General features: G+C 38.0%; 1 pseudogene; it reads right to left on the reverse strand.

Annotated features, from left to right (window-relative positions):
- Positions 1–520: 520 nt before the first annotated feature.
- On the reverse strand, positions 521–10,027 carry LOC129395668 (zinc finger protein 736-like; annotated as a pseudogene).
- Between the last annotated feature and the right edge of the window lie 1,696 nt (positions 10,028–11,723).

Below are 11,723 nucleotides of genomic sequence, written 5' to 3' on the forward strand. Positions count from 1 at the left end.
TACATAAATAGCTAGCACTTTAAAGCAACTACATAAATGTGCAAAATAACCAGTTAAGATCATAGTGACAGAATCAAATCCACACTCATAAATAGTAATGCTAAATGTAAATGGGCTAAATGCCCCAATTGAAAAACAGTTGAATGCAGGTTTAATATTTAATGGTATGTTGTAATCCAGACACCCATCTAAAATAAGTTCAAAATACAGGGAAAAAGAACATTCTACCAAGCAAATAGAAAGCAGAAAAAAGCAGGGGTTACAATTATAGTTTCTTGTACAACAGGCTTTTAGTTAACATAGATTAAAAAAAGACAAAAAAGAATATTCCATAAGAGTAAAGTGCTATATATACATCCAATGCAAAAGCATCCGGATTATAAAGCAAGTTCTCAGATACCCTCCAAGATGTCAAATTAAATGGTCTTAAACAGTCATTACCTTTATATTGCATTTGTTCAGTGTTAAATCTCTGTTGCTGAACACAATGTGAGGACTTGTTAAAGGTCCACTTTTTTTTTTAACACTTATGGACCTTCTCTCTACTATGAATTATCTTATGTCTAATGAGCTGTGAAAACAAGCTCAATGATTTGTCACATTTTTCACATTTGTAGGGTTTCCCTCCAGTTTGAATTTTCTTATGATTAGTAAGGTCTGAGAAGTACTTAAAGGCTTTACCACATTCTTCACATTTGTAGGGTTTACCTCCAGTATGATTTCTCTTGTGTTTTAATAAGGGTTGAGGAGCATGTAAATGTTTGCCACGTTCTTTATATTTGTAGGGTTTTGCTCCAGTATGGACTCTCTTATGTTCAGTAAGGCTTGAAAACTTTTTAAAAGCTTTGTCACATTCTTTACATTTGTAGGATTTATCTGCAATATGAATTATCTTTTTTATAGTAAAATCTGAGAACAACTTACAGTCTTTGCCACATTCTTCACATTTGTAGCATTTCTCTCCACTAAATTTTTTTTATGCTCACTGAAGTTTGAGCACAACTCTAAAGCTTTGCCACATTTATTACACTGACAAGTTTTGCTATGGGTAGTTGATAAACATTGATGAAATCCATTAAACTGCTTTTCTGCCCTTTGCAATTACCCACACTTTGGTAGTCTTTCTTTAAATGAAAATCAGTAAAGTCACAGCTTTCATATTTTATCAGAATCACTTTTTGGAATGAATCTTTTCTTTTGTGGTCTGTCAATATCTCTGCAGTTAAATGAAAAGAGCCAACTGAAGACAAAAGAAAAAAATTTCTCCCTCATTAGACTCAGGTGAGTACATTTTACAATGTAATTATACAAATCACATTAACAAAGTGACAATAGAATACCATAGTCCCTAATTCCTTTACAGACATATAAATTTAACAGTAATATACTTACCAAAATGCCTTTGTGAGAAGTCTAAGAATCAGTTAAGCATTTGCAGCACCCCAAGTGAGCAAAATGCCAAGAACCGTATAGAAGTGTAACAAAACTATTTCATATTTACACACCACGGACATTTTTTATCCTATGAGAAATGTAGAGACTGATAACTCCTATCTGACCCTCCAAAAATAAATAAAATAGTGGTACTTATGTCCATGCTTCTGGCTTTCTGAGACCTTATCAAAGACTAATTTGTATATTCCACAACAGTGTTTAAAGGAAAGGTGGTAAACTTTGACAGTTTTGGGCAGTTGTGACTAAAGACAAAAGACCATCAAAAGAAAAAATCTTCAGTGTCATAGACAGACAATGGGCATCCAGCTGACTGCAGGATCTCAATGAGAAATATGGGGAATTACTGGGAGCGTTGATTCACACCTGTAATTCCAGCACTTTGGAGGCTGAGGAGGGTGGATCAACTGAGGTCAAAAGTTCAAGACCAGCTAGGTCAACATGGTGAAACCCTGTCTCTACTGAAAATACAAAAGTTAGCCACAGCAGAAACCAGTAATCCAAGCTCTTAAGTAGGCAGAGGCAGGAGAATTGCTTGAATCTGGGATGTGGAGGTTGCAGTCAGCCAAGTTTATGCCATTGCACTCCAGCCTGGGCAACAACAGTGAAACTCCAACTCAAAAATAAAAAATAAAAATAAAGGAAAGAAGAAAACAAGAAAAAAAAATGAGGAAATCTTTTTAACAAACAAACAAACAAAAAACAGAGAAAGCATCCAAAGAACAGGCTTGAGAGACTCCAAGAACCTCTAGCCTAATAAATTGGTACCATATTCCCCCAGACAAAGCCACTTAATGGAGATTTTGAAATGTTGTTTTTTATTATACAAATTGCAACCTAAGATAACAACATATACAAAACATCAAGATAATATGGCTCAAAGATAAAAATGAATATCCAGAAATCAACTATAAGAAAAAAGAGATGTAAAAATTACCAGAGGCAATTTGGATTAAATTCTAGGTTTATTTTTAAAAAGAAATAAATAAATTATGCTAAAATTTAAAATCGCCATCTCAATGATGTTAATCAGTAAAATGGAAATAAAGAAAAAATAAAAAAAGAAAAGAAACCAACAAAAAGATAAAAATCCCAAAATAAATAAAAATTGTGGAGTAGAAGTACAAAAACAGGCTAATATGAACTTCAACATTAGTAGAAAAGTTTAAGAAAATCAAGAAGCTCAGCTAATTTTAACTAAGGTTAACAGAAAGATATTTCTAATGGACAAAATATAAGCAATGTTGTGAAAGTCACAGACAAGAAGATAATCTGGAATTCAGGAAGAAAAAATAGATGTGTATGTATGCTTCTGCCAGATTACTACAAATTTATGAACGTCAATCTTTTGGGCATGAAGGGTATAAGATGATGTAGTTAAAACACTGAAAAAAAAAAAAAAAGCCTAAGCAGGAATACTATAGCCTCCAAAAGTAGCCATCCAAATGAAAAAACAAATCTGACTATACCGTAATCTGTATCAAGAACTAACTATTTAGAACAGGTAATTATTTATTAAGTTGAAAACTGTTATATTTTCTATAATTATTTTAAGTCAAAATTCACAATAGACAAAGTAAGACATTCAAATATAGTAAGAGGTTTAATTCACTGAACACCTATAAAGACAGTTCTTCCAAACACATAAACCAACATTGACAGAATTGAATGAAAAATAGGCAGCAATATAATAATGGATGTATACATCAATATCTTACTTTCAGTAATAAATAAAGCAAGACAGAATATCAATAAGGGAACAAAAAACTGGAATGCACTACACAATAATTACACCTAACAAATGTATGCAGACAACAGAATAGACATTCTTTTCAATAGCTCATAAAACATTTTCCTAGATGGATGATCTGTGACACCACAGATGAAGCCTTAATAATTTTTAGTAGAAATTTTACAGAAAATTATTTATAGCCCAGGTTGAATGAAACTAGAATTCAATAACAAAAGAAGAGCAGAAAAACCCCAAAAATATAAAAAATAAGCAAGAGTTTGTTTGTTTATTTTTTATTTATTTATTTATTTATTTATTTATTTATTTATTTATTATTTATTTATCTTTTGATGGAGTATCACTCTGAAGCTAGGCTAGAGTCCAGTGGCACAATCTCAGCTCCACTGCAATCTTCACCTTTGGTGTTCAAGTGATTCTCCTGATTCAGCCTCCAGAGTAGCTGTGACTACAGGCGTGCAACAACAAGCCCAGAATTTTTTTTTTATTTTAGTAGACATGGGGTTTCATTATGTTGTCCAGGACCACCTGTATCTCCTGATCTTTCTATGCATGCTACTCAGCCTCCAGAAGTGCTGGGTTTACAGGCATGAGCCACTGCACCCAGCCAACAGCACACTTTTAAGCATGCTGTTTTTCTAGGGTTGGAAGATAAAATATTGTGAAGATGTCCACGCTGCTCAAAGTGACACAAACCCGCAACACAACCTTTTTCAATTTTTAATTTTACTTTTCCAAAATAGAAAAAACCCACAAAATTACATAAGATTCCAAGAAACCATGAAAAGTCCAACAATCTTAAAAAAAAGAAAAAGAAAAATATTGGAAGCATTACATATAACAATTTCCAAACACTAAGCAAACCTACAGTAACAAAGGACTTTGCTACCAGTATAAAGGTAGAACACCAAAGTAATGAAATAAAATGCAGCACAGATATAAACTCTTGAATAGACAGGAGAGACATCATACCACCTAGGTTTTTCATTCAGCCATATGTCATAATTCCTTCAATAAGCAAGACCCAGGCAGGAGATCAGAGTTACATTACGTAGATGCTAGTTTCAGTGATATTTCAAAATGTCCTCTGGGTGAAGGACACAGGCTGCAGAGACACATCACCTACCTGAAAGGCCCAGAAATATGTAATAGTACTCCCTATTGACAGGGCCCAGGCAAACGAGTCATGTTATTATGATTCTGACCCATCAATATGTAACAATGAACCCATGGGAAGGAATATGAGCCAAAAAGTCTCAACACCTGGGTACCAGGATGAGTCATATGACCCGATCTCCACATCTTTGAGTGTGACAGCTTTAACTTTTACCTGAGAAAGTATATTAGAGTCACAGTCTTATATGTGTTGCAGGACAATATATAACACTGTCTACAGGAGCTGAGGGTTTTATAAACCTGTATGAGAGTTGCAAAGTTCTCTGAAGTCTACATGCTCCTATGGACTTACAATCTTACATATCGCTCCAAACTCAGATCTAATAGTCAACATCTTTCCTATAGGCAGGGTTAAGAAAAAAATCCATTATTATGCCAATGAGCTGGATCCACAAATGAGATACCATCCCGATTCTTGTCAGATTAACATATAAAAGTCAAACCTCCAACTTTGTGCTGTATTCCTTTGTTAGACTCAGGACCTCAACATTGGGCATTATAAATATTGGATGGTGACAATTTTAAATTCACCTAGGTATGTAAACATGAGTCTCAATCTGAACTTATTGCTGGGCCCTGTTAGGAAACACTCTACCACCAAGGAGTTTGAAAAATATAAGTCAGTGTTGTAAGCTTCTGTAACATTGGTAGAAATATGTAACAGAGGACCTTACCTAATGATGTGAGATAAGATATCTCCTATTGGCTGAATCCCAACATAAATTTGATCATCTATGCCTGTCAACTAAAGCAAGGTGTATGTCCTAATCCCATATGTGGGCAAATAACTATGCAGGAGGGAAATATCTCTTATATGCTGTGCCAGCCAATATGTCAAAATACCTTTTCTAGGCAGGGTATAGGATATAAGGTCACATTAACTGGGTGCTGGACCCAGTAATATGACCCTATTCCACATGTGGAAAATACCCAGCCAAGTTATGAGAGCCAAAACGTCTACATAATGGGCTGAAGCTATGTCAAAATACCTTCAGTGGCTCCAACACAGGCCGAAAAGTCATATCATAAGGATGCTGGTCTTAGCAATATGCAATATGCCATAATTTCTTCTTTATGGAAAACAAAGGCAGGAGAGTAACATCATCAGGATGTTGGTCCGTGCAATTGGTCAAAATTCCTTTTTTGGTTGCATGTTCAGAAACAAGAGGAGAGTTACATATTCTGAGTGCTGGGATCAGCTATGTGCCAAAATCTTCTTACTGTGAAGGCCCAGTCAAAAAGTAGAGTCATATTTTCAAACTATGGGCTCAGAAATATGTCCAAATGTTTCCATTAGGTAGGTCTCATTGAGATGAGGAAAGTCATATCCTAGGTGCTTCCCTTCATATATGAACAAAGTAACATGTTTGCAGAAATCATGAAGAAGAACCACATCACTTGGGTGCTGGGTCCTGAGATATGTCACAAGGCCTTCTTAGAATATCATCAAGCACAAAGGGTAACATAAACTATGTGCAGATTCTCTGTTTATTCCACAATGTTCCGTGAGTGTAGGTCCCAGAGAGGGAGTCATTTCAGTCAGCTGACAGCCCAAGAGACTGTTACAATGTCCTCTGTGAAGCATAGACCTGGCTAAAGAGTACCCTCACCTGTATGCCTGGCCTAGAAATATGTCACTCTTAAGGTTGGCAGGGCCCAAGCAGGAGAACCACATAGCCTAGGTGATGGGCCCGGATATATGTCATAATGTCCTTCTTTCAGGTTGGCTCTGGCAAAAGAGTATCCTCACATGCTTGATTGGCCTTGCTATATGCCGCTATCCTTCCTCTGTGCAGGGCCCACTGCAGAGATGAAAGTTACATCACCTATGAGGTGGGCACAGAAATATGACACAGTAATTTTGATGGACATGGCACTGGCAAGAATGTAACATCACCAAGCTGCTAGATCCAGTGATATGTCACAACCCTCACTGAGAGAGGCACCCAGGTAGGAGAGTCACATCCCCTCGAGGTTGAACTAGGTAGATATCACAATTTCATATATAAACTCGGACCTTTCTGCAAAGTAAAACTACATAGGTGCTTGGCAAATATGTGTATCAAAATAACACTGTCAGAAAATGTCAAAGGGGAGATTTACAATACCGCTCATGTTCTGTTTTATATGTGACAGTTGGCTTCATCCATGTGAAATGATGACAGTTCTGTCAGCTGGGTTTTCATACAAGACTCACAGTTTTGCCTGTGTGCTGAGTGCTACGTTAGTTCTGCTTATATAACCCAAATACTTTATAAAGTATGTGTGAGTGTTGTAATCTTTTGTGACCTTTGTACAAGAAAGTGATCCATGACATCACACATGTCACTACACCTAGTTATAAGAGCCTAAATATTCTCTATTTGCTGAGTCCACATATAAAAGTCATTATCATTCCTGTGAGCCCTGCCTAGGTATATGTTACAATTCCATCTTGGTTATAAGGCAGGCAGAACAGCCTCATCACCTAAATTCTGGGCCTAAAATATTTCAATATTCTCTTTGTAGGCAGGGTCCTGTCAGAAATGTCACATAAGTTTTGTGCTAGGGCCAGGTCTGTGGCATAATGACCCTTGTGGGCAGTGTCTGGGCAGAAGAGGAGAGTAATATCACCTAAATGATGGGCTGATATATATGTCAAAATGCTGCCTGTTGACAGAGCCCAGGAAAGAAAGTCATATAATTTGGATGCAGTGTTTAGAAATGTTACAATTACCAAAGGAAGCAGGGTACAGGCAGGAGAGGAGTCATGTAACCTAGATGGTGTGTTCAGAAATATGTTACAATGTCCCCTGAAGACATTGTTAAGATAACACAATAAAATCACCAAGTTACTTGGTCAGGTATTTGTCAAAATCTCATTTGTGGGCTATACCTAGGGAGAATTATTAAATCTATCTGGAGCTGGGCAAAGATATGTGTCACAATTTCACTTGTGGAAAGATTTAAGAATTAGAGTCACCATCCTGCACATGTCTTGGCTCTAGGCATATGAGTTGTTCTTAGGCTTTTGTTTTGGTCTCAGTTATATGGCATAATATCACCTGTGGTCAGAGATAAGGCAAGAAACTCATATCATCTACATGGGTGAGGGTCCAGTGAGATGTTACAATCCACCTGGTGGGCAAAGCCCTTCCAGAAGAGTCATATAACTTGGATGCTGGTTTCAGCGATACATAAAAACCATTCTCTGAGGTAAGGACTTTGGCATGAGAGGAGACCCACTTCATCTAGGCAATTGGCCTAGATATATGTCACAATGACCATTAACTGCAGGAATAAGGCTAAAGAGTGACCTCACCTTGGTGCTGTGCCCAGCAGTATGTCACATGCTCCCTGAGGTCAGGGCACAATGAAAAGTAAAGAAACATCACCTTGGTACTGAGAGAAGTTATAGGTTACAATGCTTCCTATTGGCAACCCCCCCACCAAAAAGAAATCACATCTCCTGGGTGCACAACCCTGTTATGTGTCACAATACTCTGTAACTGGAGGGCCAAGACAGTAGAAGGGAGTCACGTAATTTATGTGATGGACCTAAATATAACACACAATTCTCTTTGTAGGCAGTTTTCAGGTGGGTAAATCACATCATCTGGGTGATGGTCCCAGTGATATATAAAACTGCACTTTGTAGGCAGAACAAAGTATGATGTTATGTATTGATTTGGGGCTTTTTCCACATATGGCACAATTTCATCTGTGGTTTGGGCCTAGAAAAGTTCATCAAACTACCCATGTCCTGGGCAGAGTTACCTGACCCAATCACACTTTCAGAAAGGTTCAGAAATAATTTTCAGTCCACACAAATCCTAGCTTCAGGTATGAGAATTAACACGTTCTGTGAGTTGGGTCGGAGTACAGGACTCACAATCAACAATGGGAAGGTCAATGTGTAAGAACCCCAATCCCACTTGAAGATTGTGTTCCAATAAGAGAGACACAACACCACAGTTCTGCTTAATCGTGGTTCAAACATCATCAAACAAACACCTGCGGATCAGATTTATATATGAGAGTAACAATTTAAAGCTTTGATGGCCTATGTGAGTGAGATTTAGTATCACATTGGTAGGATCTGTTTATGTGTGAAAAAAACAGTTGTGTCAGCTGGGTGTACATCCAAGACACCCTGGCTTCTGTTGCCTCTTATGACACACTTTGGACCACTCAGGCTTTATATGATATGCCTCAGTGGGATACTTTTCTGTGTATTCTTACAGGTGGGTGGTATAGGACTTTTCTCATGGCTGTAAGACTCGATATGAGAGTTGAAATACCTTCCCAGGCTGGGAGTAGTTTTGAGAGTTATTATTATGCACATAAGCTGAATCCAGGTATATGTCACAATCTCACCTTTGGACAGAGACAAGACAGAAGAGTCCTATCATCTGGGCTCTGATCCAGGGATACATTTTAATCTACTTCATAGGCAGGATCCAGTCCAAAGAGTCATGTCACCTGGGTACAGTCTTAAGTAATATGTCATTATGCCCACTGTAAATACAGGGTTGAAAAAGTAGTGGATAATCACATTCTCTTGGGATTGGCCTCAGTAATATGTTATAATTTTCTCTATTGGCAGAGTCCAGGACAAAGAGGAGGGTCACATCACCTAGATTTTAAACTCAGTCATATGTCACAATTTCTTCAGTGGGCAGGATCCTGCAGGAGAGGAGATTCACATTACCTAGATGCTTCATCTAGCGATATGTCACAGTGTCCTCTTTGGGCAGGGCACTGGCAGGAGAGATACACAACCTAGCTGATAGGCCTAAAGACATGTGATAATATCCCCTGCTGTCAGGATTCAAGCAAAAGGGTTTCATTATTGTAATTCAAACCCAGGTATATTTTACAATACAACCATTGAAAAGAATTTAAGCCAAAAATTCTCAACACCTGGAGGTACTAGTCCTAGTGACATGGAACAATCTCTTTATGTATTAGGGTGACAACTTTGAATCTTTACTTGGTGAGTATATAAGAGTCACAATCTCATGTGTTCTGGCTGATCCCATGACACTCTACAACCTACAAAGGCTTTAAGCAACATGCATGAGAGTTGCAATCCATTCTGAGGACTACATGCTCCTATTGACTCACAAAGGTATGTATTGCTTTAAACTTGGTTATGATAATCAACATCCCTTTTACAGGTTATGTTCAGACAGGAGACCCATTATTATGCCTGTGATTTGGGTCCAGAAGTAAGTCACCATCTCACCTGTAGCAAGAGCCATATGTGAAATTCACAAATCTATCTTTGTACTTTATTTACTTGTTAAACTCAGTGCTTCAACAGTGGGCTTTGTGAATGTGGGATGTTGACAACTTTTGCTCTCACCTTCATGTGTAATCAAGAGTCACGATCTTAACTTTTGCTGGGCCCTGTTATAAAACTCTGTGTACCAAGCAAGGAGTTGATAGGTTATATGTTAGTGTTGTAACATTCTGTGAACTTTCTACAAACTTGCACCTCATAAACTTACCTGTTGTTTTAAGTGTAGCAGTGAAAGGCAAAACATATAGTATTGGTGAAATTCCAATTTCAGTTCGATCATGATGCTTCTGAATTGAAGCAATGTAAATTTCATAACACCATTTGTAGAAAACAAAAAACTTTTCAGAAAGGTAGAAAACTGACATGCTGTGTCAAGAAACATGTCACAATGTCCCCTCCATGCAGGGTCTAGTAATTGTGTTATGATAACTGGGTGCTGGACTCAGTGGAATGACACAACTCTAAACATAGAAAATGTAGGAAAAACAAACACATACAAATGATGAGAACAAAATTATTTACAGAATAGGCGCATGGTATGTAAAAATACTTTCTGCTACTCTGGAACAGGCAGAAGATTTACATCATCAGGGTGGGAGTCCCAGCAATATGCCATAACTCTCTCTTTATGTTGGACCTAGTTAGAGGAGAAACATCATCTGTATGCTGGGCCCAGCAATAAACCAAAGTTCCTTTTCATAGTCATGGTTCAGGAAAAAAGAAGTCATATTACCTAAGTATTAGGCTTAGCAATATGTCACATCACCCCATTCTAAAGCCTCTTGCAGAAGAAAAGGTTCACTTAACTTAAGACACAGGCTCAGATACAAGGCATGATGTCCCAGGTAGGTAGTGCTCATGCAGAAGAGAAGAGTCATATCACCTAGGTGCTTCCTAGGTATATGACACAATTTAACATGTGAGGGGAAACCAGGCAGAAGAGTCACTTCATCTTGATGCTGGGTCCTAAGTTATGTCACATGGCTTCCTTAAGACAGCACACAGGCAAGAGAGTTAAAAAAATAAGTATGAAAAATGTCACAATGCTCCATAAGGACAGGACACAAGCAGGGAGCCACATCACCTAGGTGACTGACCCATATATATATGTCACAATGTCCACCTTGAGTCATGGCCCTGGCGAAAGAGTACCATCACCTGTGTGCATAGCCTAGCAATATGTCACTATCTGAGTAAGCAGGACCCAAGCAGATTAGCAACATCACCTAGGTGATAGGCCAAGAGATTTGTCACAATGCCCTCTTTAGGACATAGTCCTAGCATATGAGTACTGTCACCTCTGTGCCTGGCCCAGTCATATATCACTATCACTCACTGTGTGCAGTACCCACTCTAATGGGGAGAGTTTTGTTGCCTAAGTGGTTGGCACAGTGGTATGTCCCAATGATTTCTGTATGCATCGCTCAGGCAAAAATGTAACATGACTTGGGTACTGGATCTAGTGATATGTAGTGACTCTTACTGAGAGCAGGGCCCAGGCAGGAGCATCATATCACCTAAAGTTTTGCTCACGTAGATATCACAATAGCATATGTGGGCTGGAACAAGTCTGGGAGTAAAATCACTCAAGGGTTTGGCAAAGATTTATGTCACAGTCACACTGGCAGAAAATTCTCAGGACGAGATGTACAATACCACACATGTCCTGTTTTTATGATTGACAGTTTGCATCGTATATGTGAGACAGTGGCAGTGATTACTGTCAGGTGGGTGTACATATAAGACTCACAGTTTCACCTTTCTCTTGGGTTCTGTTCTGAAACTCTTTGTATGAGCCAAGTTCTTTACAAAATATGAGGCTGTTATAACCTTCCTTGTCTTCTTCTTTACCAGAAAGTGATTCAATCCATTGTGTTTCTGAAGCAAGTTATACGGCTCAAAATTACTCCTATTTATGGGTACCACATATAATGGTCATTATCATGCCTGTAAGTTCTGCCTAGGTATATGTAACAATTTACTCTGTGATGTGTTACAATATTCTCCTTGTAGGCATAGTCCTGGCAGAAATGTTGCATCACCTGGGGGTTACACCCATAT

This window comes from Pan paniscus, chromosome Y (assembly GCF_029289425.2).
Source record: "Pan paniscus chromosome Y, NHGRI_mPanPan1-v2.0_pri, whole genome shotgun sequence".
NCBI lineage: Eukaryota > Metazoa > Chordata > Mammalia > Primates > Hominidae > Pan > Pan paniscus.